A 9747-nucleotide genomic window follows, 5' to 3' on the forward strand; every position below is an offset into this window, starting at 1 on the left:
ACCTCTCTGCCCCTGCCTCTCTACCCCTACCTCTCTGTCTCTGCTTCTCTACATGTCTGCCTCTGCCTCTCTGCTCTTGCCTCTCTACCCATGCCACTCTGTCCCTGCATCTCTGCTCCTGACTCACTACTACTGCCTCTCTGCCTCTTCCCCTGCCTCTCTACCCCTGACTCTCAGCCACTGCCTGTCTGACTGGGCCTCTCTGATGCAGCCTCTCTCCCTCTGCTTCTCTGCTCCTGCCTCCCTGCCTCTGTCTCTCTGCTCCTACCTCTCTCTGCCTTTGCCTCTGTATGTCTGCTGCTCTGATTCCTCCTCTCTGCTCCTAGCTCTCTGCCACTGTTTCTCTGCATCTCTGCCTTTGATTCTCTGTCTCTGCTTCTCTGCCTCTACCTCTTTCCCTCGGCCTCTCTGGCCCTGCCTCTCTGCCTCTGCTTCTCTGCTCCTGCCTCTCTGCAAATACCCCCCTGTCCATTCCTCTCTGCCTCTGCGTAAATGCATCACGTTTGCTGCCTCTGCCCATGTGACTTTGTCTTTCTACAACTAGCCCTCTGCCTCTGCATCTGCCCCTCTGTACTTGACTCTCTACCCCTGCTTCTCTGCCCCTGCCTCTTTACATTATACACTCTGTCCTGCCTCTATGCTCCTGCCTCCCTTCTCCTGTCTCTCTACCTCTTCCTCTTTGAAGCTGCCTTTCTGCCCCGGCCTCTCTGCCCATGACTCTGCCTCTGCTTCTCTGTTCCTGCCTCTCTGCCTCACTGCCTCTGGGTCCTGCCACTGCCTGTCTGACTCTCCCTCTTTGCTCCTGCCTCCCTGCCTCTACCTCTCTGCCTTTGCCTCTGTATGTCTGACTCTCTGAGTCCTCCTCTCTGCTCCTGGCTCTCTGCCCCTGCTTCTCAGCCTCTGTCTCTCTGCCCCTCCCTCTCTGCCCCTGACTCTGCCTTTACCTCTCTGTTCCTGCCTCTCTGGCTCTCTACCTCTGCCTATATGCCCCTGCCTATCTTCTTCTGCTTCTCTGCTTCTGCCTCTCTGCCCCTATCTTTGCCTCTGCATCTCTGCTGCTGCCTCTCTACACTGCCACTCTGAATTTGCCTCTCTGCCCATGCCTCTCTCCCCCATCATCTCTGCCTGTGCTTCTCTGCCTGTCTGCCCTTGCCTGTCAAACTCTGCCTCTCTGCTCCTGTCTCTCTAACACTGCAACTTTGTCGCTGCTTCTCATCCTCTTGCTTAAAGCCCCAGCCAATCTGCCTCTCAGGCCCTGCTTTCTATCCATGCTTCTCTGTCCCTGCCTCTCCCTGTGCCTAGCTCTGCCTCTCTGATTCTGCATCTCTGCCTCTGCCTCTCTGCAGCTACCTCTATTTCCTGCCTCCCTGCCTTTTCCTCTCTGCCTCTGGCTATATTCCTCTGCCTCTCTGCTTCTGCATCTCTGACTCTGCCTCTCTGCCCCTATATCTGCCTCTTCATCTCTGCCTGTCTGCCTCTACCTCTCTGCTCCTGGATCTCTGTCCCTGCTTCTTGGCCTCTGTCTTTCTACCCCTGCCACTCTGCCCCTGCCTCTCTGCTTCTGACTCTATACTGCTGCCTCTCTGCCTCTGTCTCTCTGCTCCTGCCCCACTAAACCTGCATCTCTGTCCCTGCCTCTGTGCTCCGGACTTTCTAACCCTGACTTTCTGCCACTACTTCATGCCTCTGCCTCTCTGCCACTGCCTCTCCACTCCTGCCTCTCTGCCCATGCCTCTTTGTCCTTGACTCTCTGCCTCTACCTTTAGGCCTTTGCTCCACTACCTCAGCCTCTTTGTCACTGCATTACTGCACCTGCCTCTCTGCCTCTGCCTCTGCTTCTGCCTATCTGCATTAGTCTTCCTGCCTCTGCCTGACCTTGTCTTCTGCAATTACCCCTCTGCCTCTCTGCACACTCATCTCTATCCCTGCCATTCTGCCTCTGCCTCTCTTCCTCAGCATCTCTGCCTCTGCTTCTCTGACTCTACCTCTGCCTCTCTGACTCTTCCTCTCTTTCTTCTGCCTCTGCCTCTCTGGCCCTGCTTTGTGGCCTCTCTTCTCTCTCTCTCTCTCTCTCTCTCTCTCTCTCTCTCTCTCTCTCTCTGTCTCTCTCTCTCCTTGCCTCTGCCTCTCTACCCTTGTCTCCCTGCCATTCTGCCCCTGCCTCCCTGCCTCCCTGTCCCTGCTTCTCTGCCTCTCTGCCCCTGCCTCTATCCCATCCTTTCTGCCTGCCTCCCCCTGCCTCTCTGCCTCTGACTCTTTCCCTACACCTCCCAGCATCTGTCTCTCTGCCTGTCTGCCTATGCCTATCAGTCAATGCCTTTCTTCTCCTGCCTCTATAACCATTTCTCTCTGCCCCAGTATCAGTGTTACTATATCTTTGCCTCTGCCTCTCTGCCCCTGACTCTATGCCTGTCTCAGTGCCTCTGACTCTCTGCCCATGCATTTCTGCCACTGCCTATCTGCTCTTGCCTCTTGGCTTCTGACTCTTTGCTCCTGCCTCTCAGCCCCTGCCTCTCTGCCCATACTTCTCTGTTCCTGCCTTTCTGCCACTGCCTCCTGGCCCCTGCCTTTCTTCTCATGCCTTTATGACTCAGCCTCTCCACCTCTCCTTCTCTACCTCTGACTCTCTGCCTTAGCCTCTCTGTCTCGGCCTCTGCGCCTCTCTGCTCCTGCCTCACTACCCCTGCCTCTTTGCCCTGACCTTCTGCCTTTGACTCTCTGCCTCTTTGCCACTGCCTCACTCACCCTGCCATTTTACCTTATCCTCTCTGCCTCTGCCTCGCTGCTCCTGCCTCTATGCTCCTTCCTCTCTTCCCCTGCCTCTCTGTCCCTTCCTCTCTGACCTTGCATTAATGCCCTGAACTCTCTGCCCCTGCCTCTGCCTGTGCCTCTCTGCCACTGCCTGTCTGACTCTCCGTCTCTGATCCTGCCTCTCTGCCATTGATTCTCTGCCTCAGCCTCTCAGAGTCTGCCTCTATCGCTCTACCTCTATGCCCCTGCCTCTCTGCACCTGCCTTTCTTCCCATGACTCTCTGCCTCAACCTCTTGGCCTCTGCCTCTGTACCTCTGGGTCTCTGGCCCTCTTCCTCAGTCTCTCTACTTCAGCCTCTGCACTTCTGTGCTCCTACTTCACTACCCTTGCCTCTTTGCCCTTACTCTCTGCCTCTGCCTCTCTGCCTCTCAGCATCAGCCTCTCTGCCTCTGCCTCTCTGCCTCTGTCCCTATCAATCTTCATCTGCCCCACTGAATCTACCTCTGCCATCTGCCTCTTCCTCTCTCCTTCTGCCTCTGCCTCTTTGGCCCTACTTCTCGGCATCTCTCTCCTTGCCTCTGCCTCTGTCTCTCTTCCTTTCCCTCCTTGCCATTCTGCCCCTGTTTTTCTGGCTCCTTGTCATTGCTTCTCTGACCATGAATCTCTGCCCCATCCTCTCTGCCTGTCTCCCTCTGACTCTTTGCTCTTGCCCTCTCTGCCTTTCTCTCCATACCTCCGAGCATCTGCATCTCTGCCTGTCACCCTATGCTTATCAGCCTATGCCTCTCTGCTCCTGCCCCTATAACCATTTCTCTCTGCCCCAGTGTCAGTGTCACTACATCTCTGCCTCTGCCTCTTTCTTCTTTCCCCTGCCTCTGCCTCTCTACCCTTGTCTCCCTGCCATTCTGCTCCTGCCTCTCTGCCTCTGCCTCTCTCCTCCTATCCCCCGGCCTCTGCCTCTCTGCCTGTCTGCCAATGCCTTTCTGATCCTGCCTCTATAACAGTTCCTCTCTGCCCCAGTATTAGTGTCAGTACATCACTACCTCTGCTTCTCTCTCCCTGACTTTCTGCCTCTGCCTGTCAGCCTCTGCCCCTCAGCTTCAACCTCTTTGCCTCTGCATTATTGCCCTTGCCTCTCTGCCAATACCTATCTGCATCAGCCTTACTGCCTCTGCCCATGTGGCACTGTCTTTCTGCAACTAGCCCTCTGCCTCTGTCTCTCGACACCTGTCTCTCTACCCCTGCCTCTCTCCCACTCCCTGTCTGACTCACCCTCTCTGCTCCTTCCTCTATGCAACTGTCTCTCTTCCCCTGCCTCTCTGTCCCTTCCACTCTGACCTTGCTTTTCTGCCACAGCCTCTCTGCCCCTGACTCTGCCTCTACCTCTCTTCTCCTGCATCTCTACCTTATACTCTATGCTCCAGCCTCTATGATCTGCTCTTCCCCTGGCTCTCTGCTCCTTCCTCTCAGACTTTGCATTAATGCCCTGGCCTCTCTGCCCCTGACTCTGCCTGTACCTCTCTGAACCTGCCTCTCTGCCTCTCTCCCACTTCCTGTCTGACTCCCACTTCCTCTCTGCTCTTGCCTCTATGTCATTGATTCTCTGCCTCAGCCTCTCGGAGTTGGCCTCTATCCCTCTGCCTCTCTGCCCCTGCCTCTCTGCCTTTGCCTCGGTGTGTCTGCTGCTCTGATTCTTCATCTCTCCTCTAACCTCTCTGCTCCTGACTCTCTACTGCTGCCTCTCTGGTCTTGCCCCTCTAAACCAGACTCTCTGTCCCTGCATGGCTAGCCTTGACTCTCTGCCCCTGCTTGTCTGACTCGGCCTCTCTGCTCTTACCTCTCTGCCTTTGCCTTTGTGTGTCTGCTGCTCTGATTCTTCCTCTCTGCTCCTAGCCCTCTGCCCTTGCTTCTCTGCCTCTCTTTTTCTTCCCCTGCCTCTCTGCATCTCCGTGTCTGCCTCTCTGCCTTTGATTCTCTGCCTCTGCCTCTATCCCTCCGCCTCTCTACCCCAGGCTCTTGGTCTCTGCCTATCTGAATCAGGCTTTCTGCCTCTGCCCATGTGATTCTGTCTTTCTGCAACTAGCCCTCTGCCTCTGCCACTCTGCCACTGCCTGTCTAATCTCCCTCTCTGCCTTTGATTCTCTACCTTTGATTCTCTGCCTCTGCCTCCCTGAGTTTGCTTCTATCCCATTTCCTCTCTGCCCTTGCCTTTCTGCCCCAGCATTGCTGTTGCTTACTCTGCTTCTGCATCTCTGTTCCTACCTCTCTGCCTAACTTGCCTCTGCCTGTCTGCCCCTGCCTCTCTGCCCTTTTTCTCTAGGCCTCAGCCTCTCTGCCTCAACTTCTTTGCCTCTGCTTACCGCTGCTATCTCTCTGCCACTACCTCTTACCATGTGACTCTGCCTTTCTGAAAATGCCGCTCTGCGACTGCCTCTGCCTCTCTGCCAACGCCTCTCTGTCCCTGCCTTTCTACCACTGCATATTAGCCTCTGCATGTCTGACTCTGCCACTCTGCCCATACCTCTCTTTCCCTGGCTCTCTGCCACTGCCTGTCAGCCTCTGTTTCTCTGACTGTCTCTCTACTCCTGCCTCTCTACCCCTGCTTTTCTACCTCTGTCTTTCTGTCCCAGCCTCTCTGCCTCAGCCTATAGGCCTCTGCCTCTTTGCTTCAACATCTGCCTCTGCATGTCTGACTCTGCCACTCTGCTCCTACCTCTCTACCTCTGCATTTCTTCCCCTGCCTCCTTTCCTCTCTGCCTCTGCCTCTCTACCCCTACTTCCTTGCTTCATCCTTTCTGTCTCTGCTTCTCTGCCTCTGCCTCACTACCTCTGCTGCTCTGCCTGTCTGCCTCAGCCTTTATTCCTCGACATCTCTGTTTCTCTACTCCTGCCTCTCTACCCCTGCTTCTCTGCCCCTGATTCTGCCTTGCTTCTGCCTCTCTGCCTCTCTTCTACTGCCTTCCTGACATGGAGGCTCTACCTTATCCTCTCTGCCTCATCATCTCTGCTCCTGCCTCTAGGATCCTGCCTCTCTAAAACTGCCTTTCTGCCCCTTCCACTCAGCCCTTGCATTTCTGCCAAAGTGTCTTTGCCTCTGCTTCTCTGTCTCTTTGCACATGCCCCCCTGCCACTGCCTGTCTGACTAAGCCTCTCTGCCTTTGATTTTCTGTCTCTGCTTCTCTTCCTTTGCCTCTATCCCTCTGCCTCTCAGCCCTTTTAAAACTTGCTACCTCTGCCTCTCTGCCGATGCCTATCTTTCCCTGCCTTCTCTGGGACGGCCTTTAGGCCTCTGCTTGTCTGATTCTGCTTCTCTGCTCCTGCCTCTCTGCCTCATCCTCTCTGCTCCTGATTCTATACTCCTGCATCTCTAAACCTGCCTCTCTGCCCCTTCAACTCTGCCTTTCTTTTCTACCCCGGCCTCTCTGCTCCGAACTCTGCTTATGCCTCTCTGTCCCTGCCTCTTTTTCCTCTCTACCTCTGCCTCTCTGCCAATTCCTCTCTGCCCTTGTCTTTCTGCCATGGCCTCTTTGCCATTGCCTCTGCCTCAGCCTCTGTGTTCCTGCCTCTCTCTTTCTCAGACTCTCGGCATCTCTCCATCTCTGCCTCTCTGCCCCTGCCTCTCTGTCTCTGCTTCACTCCTCCTGCCTCTCTGCTCCTGTCTCTCTCCACATACCTTGCAGCCTCTGACTCTCTGCCTGTCTGCCTCTACCTATCAGCTTATGCCTCTCTGCTCCTGCTCCTGTAAACCTGCCTCTCTGCATCCGTGCCTGCCCCTACATCATGTTCTCTGCCTCTCTGTCCCTGACTCTCTGCCTCTGTGCATCTATGCTCCACCCTCTCTAACTCTGCCTGTTTGCCCCTGACACTCTGCCTTTGTCTCACTACCTCTCTGCCCCTGCCTCTATAACCTTTCTGCTAATGCCGCATTTCAGCTATTTCTCGGCCTTTGCCTCTCGGCACAGGCCTCTCTGTTTTCTCCACCTCAACCTCTCTGCCCCTGCCTCTCTGTTTCTGCTTCTCTGCCGGAACCTCTCTGCCTCTCCCTTTTGCCTCTACCTCATTAACCCTGCCTCAATTCCTCTCCTCTTTGCCCCTATCTCCTCCATCTAGGTGACTGTCTGTCTCTGCCTCTCTGCCCTTCCTCAATTCCTCTGCCTTTATGCCCCTGCCTCTCTGTTTGTTTCTGCCTCTCTGCCTAACCCTCTCTGCCCCTGTCTGTCTTCCTGTGCCTCTTCTCCTGCCTCTCTATCCCTGCCACTCTGCCCTGCCTGTCTGCTTCTGCCTCTCTTACTCTCCTTCTCCGCCCCTGCATCTCTGCCTTAGCCTTTCTGCCCCTGCTTCTCTCCCCTTACCTTTCTGCCTCTGCTTCTCTGCCTGTCTGCCACTGCCTCTCTGCTCCTTCCTCTCTGCTTTTGGTTCTCTCCCTCTGCCAGTCTAGGTCTGACTCTCCCTCTGCCTCTCTGCTCCTGCCTCTCTACATGGCCTCTTTGTGTTTTCCTCTCTGAGACATACTATCTGCTCCTCCCTCTACCTCTGCATTTTAGCCCCTATCTCTATGCCCCTGCCTCTCTGCCTCAGCCTCTTTGTCACTGCCTCAATTCTTCTGGCTTTCTGCTCCGGCCTAAATTCCTCAGCCTCTCTATCCCAATCTCTGTCTCTGACTTGCTGCCTGTCTGCCCCTACCTTTCTGAATTGGCCTCTATCCCTCTGCCGCTTTGCCCCTGCCTCTCTGCCTCTGCCTCACTCCTCCTTCCTCTCTGCCTCTGCATTTCTTCCCCTGTCTCTCTGCCTCTGGCTCTCTGTCCCTGCTTCTCTACCCCTGACTCTCTACCTCTGCCTCTCTGCCTCTGATTCTCTGCTCCTTCCTCACTACCAATGCCACTCTGCCCCTGCCTCTCAGCCTCTGCACTTCTCTGTCTCTCTGCCTATGCCTCTCTGTCCCTGTTTCTCTACCCTTGCCTCTCTGTTTCAGGCTCTCTGCCAGACTCTTTCTACCTCTTTTTCTGCCCTGCTTCTCTGTCTCTGCCTCTCTTCCTATGACCCTTTGCCTGTGCGGCTCTGCTTCTCTGATCCTGCCTCTCTGCTACTGACTCTCCTCTATCCAAGCCTCTCTGCCCCTGCCTCTATGACTCTGCCTCTATGACTCTGTCTATCTCACTCTGCCTCTACCTCACTGCCCCTGCCTGTGTGCCTTCTGCCTCTCTGCCCCTGCCTTTCTTCCTGAACTTCTCTGCCTCTGCCTTTCTACCACTGCCTCTCTGCCCCTTCCTCTTTGCCTGTCTGCCTCAGCCTGTCAACCTCTGCCTCTCTGCCTTTGCCTCTTTGTGCCTACCTCTCTGAGTCCTCCTCTCTGTTCCTGCCTGTCTGTCCCTGCTTCTCTACCTCAGCCATCCTGCCCCTGCCCCTCTGCCCCCACCTCTGCCTCTCTGTCTCTGCTTCTCTCCTCCAACCTCTCTGCTCCTGTCTCTCTCCTCATACCTTACAGCCTCTGACTCTCTGCCTGTCTGCCTCTACCTATCAGCTTATGCCTCTCTGCTCCTGCTCCTCTAAACCTGCCTCTCCGCCTTTATGTCTGCCCTACATATTGGCCTCTGCCTCTCTGCCCCTGCCTCTCTGTCTCTGCTTCTCTCCCCTAGCCCCTATACTCCTGTCTCTCTCCTCATACCTTGCAGCCTCTCACTATCTGCCTGTCTGCCTCTATATCAGCTTATGACTCTCTGCTCCTGCTCCTCTAAACATGCCTCTCTGCATCTGTGTATCCCCCTATATCTTGTTCTCTGCATCTCTGCCTTTACCTCTCTGCATCTATGATCCTGCCTCTCTGAACGTGCCTATTTGCCCCTGACATTGCCTTTGCCTCTCTGCCCCTGCCTCTAACCTTGCCACACTGCCTTATCCTCTCTGATTCTGACTCTCTGCCTTTGATTCTCTTCACCTGTCTCTCTTCCTCTGCCTCTAACCCTCTGCTGCTCAGCCCCTGTCTCTCTGCCCATACCTCTCAGTCCCTTCCTCTCTGACACTGCCTATGGCCCTCTGCCTGTCTGGCTCTGCCTCTCTGCTCCTGCCTATAGGCCGCTGATTCTATGCCTCAACATCTTTGCTTCTGATTACTCCCGCTGCCTCTCTGCCTCGACCTCTCTGCCTCTCTGCTCCTGCCCATCTACACATGCCTATCCACACCTTCCTCTCTGCCCTTTACTTTCTGCCCCAACTTCTTTTTCTCTGACCCTGCCTCTACCTCTCTATTTCTGCCTCTCTGCCTCTCTGCCACTGCCGGTCTGCTTCTGCCTCTGCTCCTGCCTCCCTGCTTCTGCCTCTTTATGTCTTACTCTCTGAGTACTCCTCTCTGCTAATGCCGCTTTTCAGGTATTTCTCAGCCTTTGCCTCTCTGCACAGGCTTCTCTGTTTTCTCCACCTCAACCTCTCTGCCCCTGCCTCTCTGTTTCTGCTTCTCTGCCGGAACCTCTCTGCCTCTCCATCATTAACCCTGACTCAATTTCTCTCTTCTCTACCCCTATCTCCTCTGCCTAGGTGACTGTCTGCCTCTGCCTCTCTGCCCTTCCTCAATTCCTCTGCCTTTCTGCCTCTCTGCCTAACCCTCTCTGCCCCTGTCTGTCTTCCTGTGTCTCTTCTCCTGCCTCTCTATCCTGCCACTCTGCCCTGCCTGTCTGCTTCTGCCTCTCTTACTCTCCTTCTCTGCTCCTGCATCTCTACCTTAGCCTTGCTGCCCCTGTTTCTCTCCCCTTTCCTTTCTGCGTCTGCTTCTCTGCTTGTCTGCCTCTGCCTGACAGCCTCTGCCTCTCTGTTCCTGCCTCTCTACTTTGCCTCTGTATGTCTGCCTCTCTGAGATCTCCTTTCTGATCCTCCCTCTCTGCCTCTGCATTTTAGTCCTTACCTCTCTACCCCTGCCTCTGTGCCTCAGACTCTTTGTCACTGCCTCAATTCCTCTTGCTCTCTGCCCCTGCCTCAATTCCTCTGCCTCTTCCCCTTTCTCT

The sequence above is a fragment of the Meriones unguiculatus genome, chromosome X (genome assembly GCF_030254825.1).
Source record: "Meriones unguiculatus strain TT.TT164.6M chromosome X, Bangor_MerUng_6.1, whole genome shotgun sequence".
Classification (NCBI taxonomy): Eukaryota; Metazoa; Chordata; class Mammalia; order Rodentia; family Muridae; genus Meriones; species Meriones unguiculatus.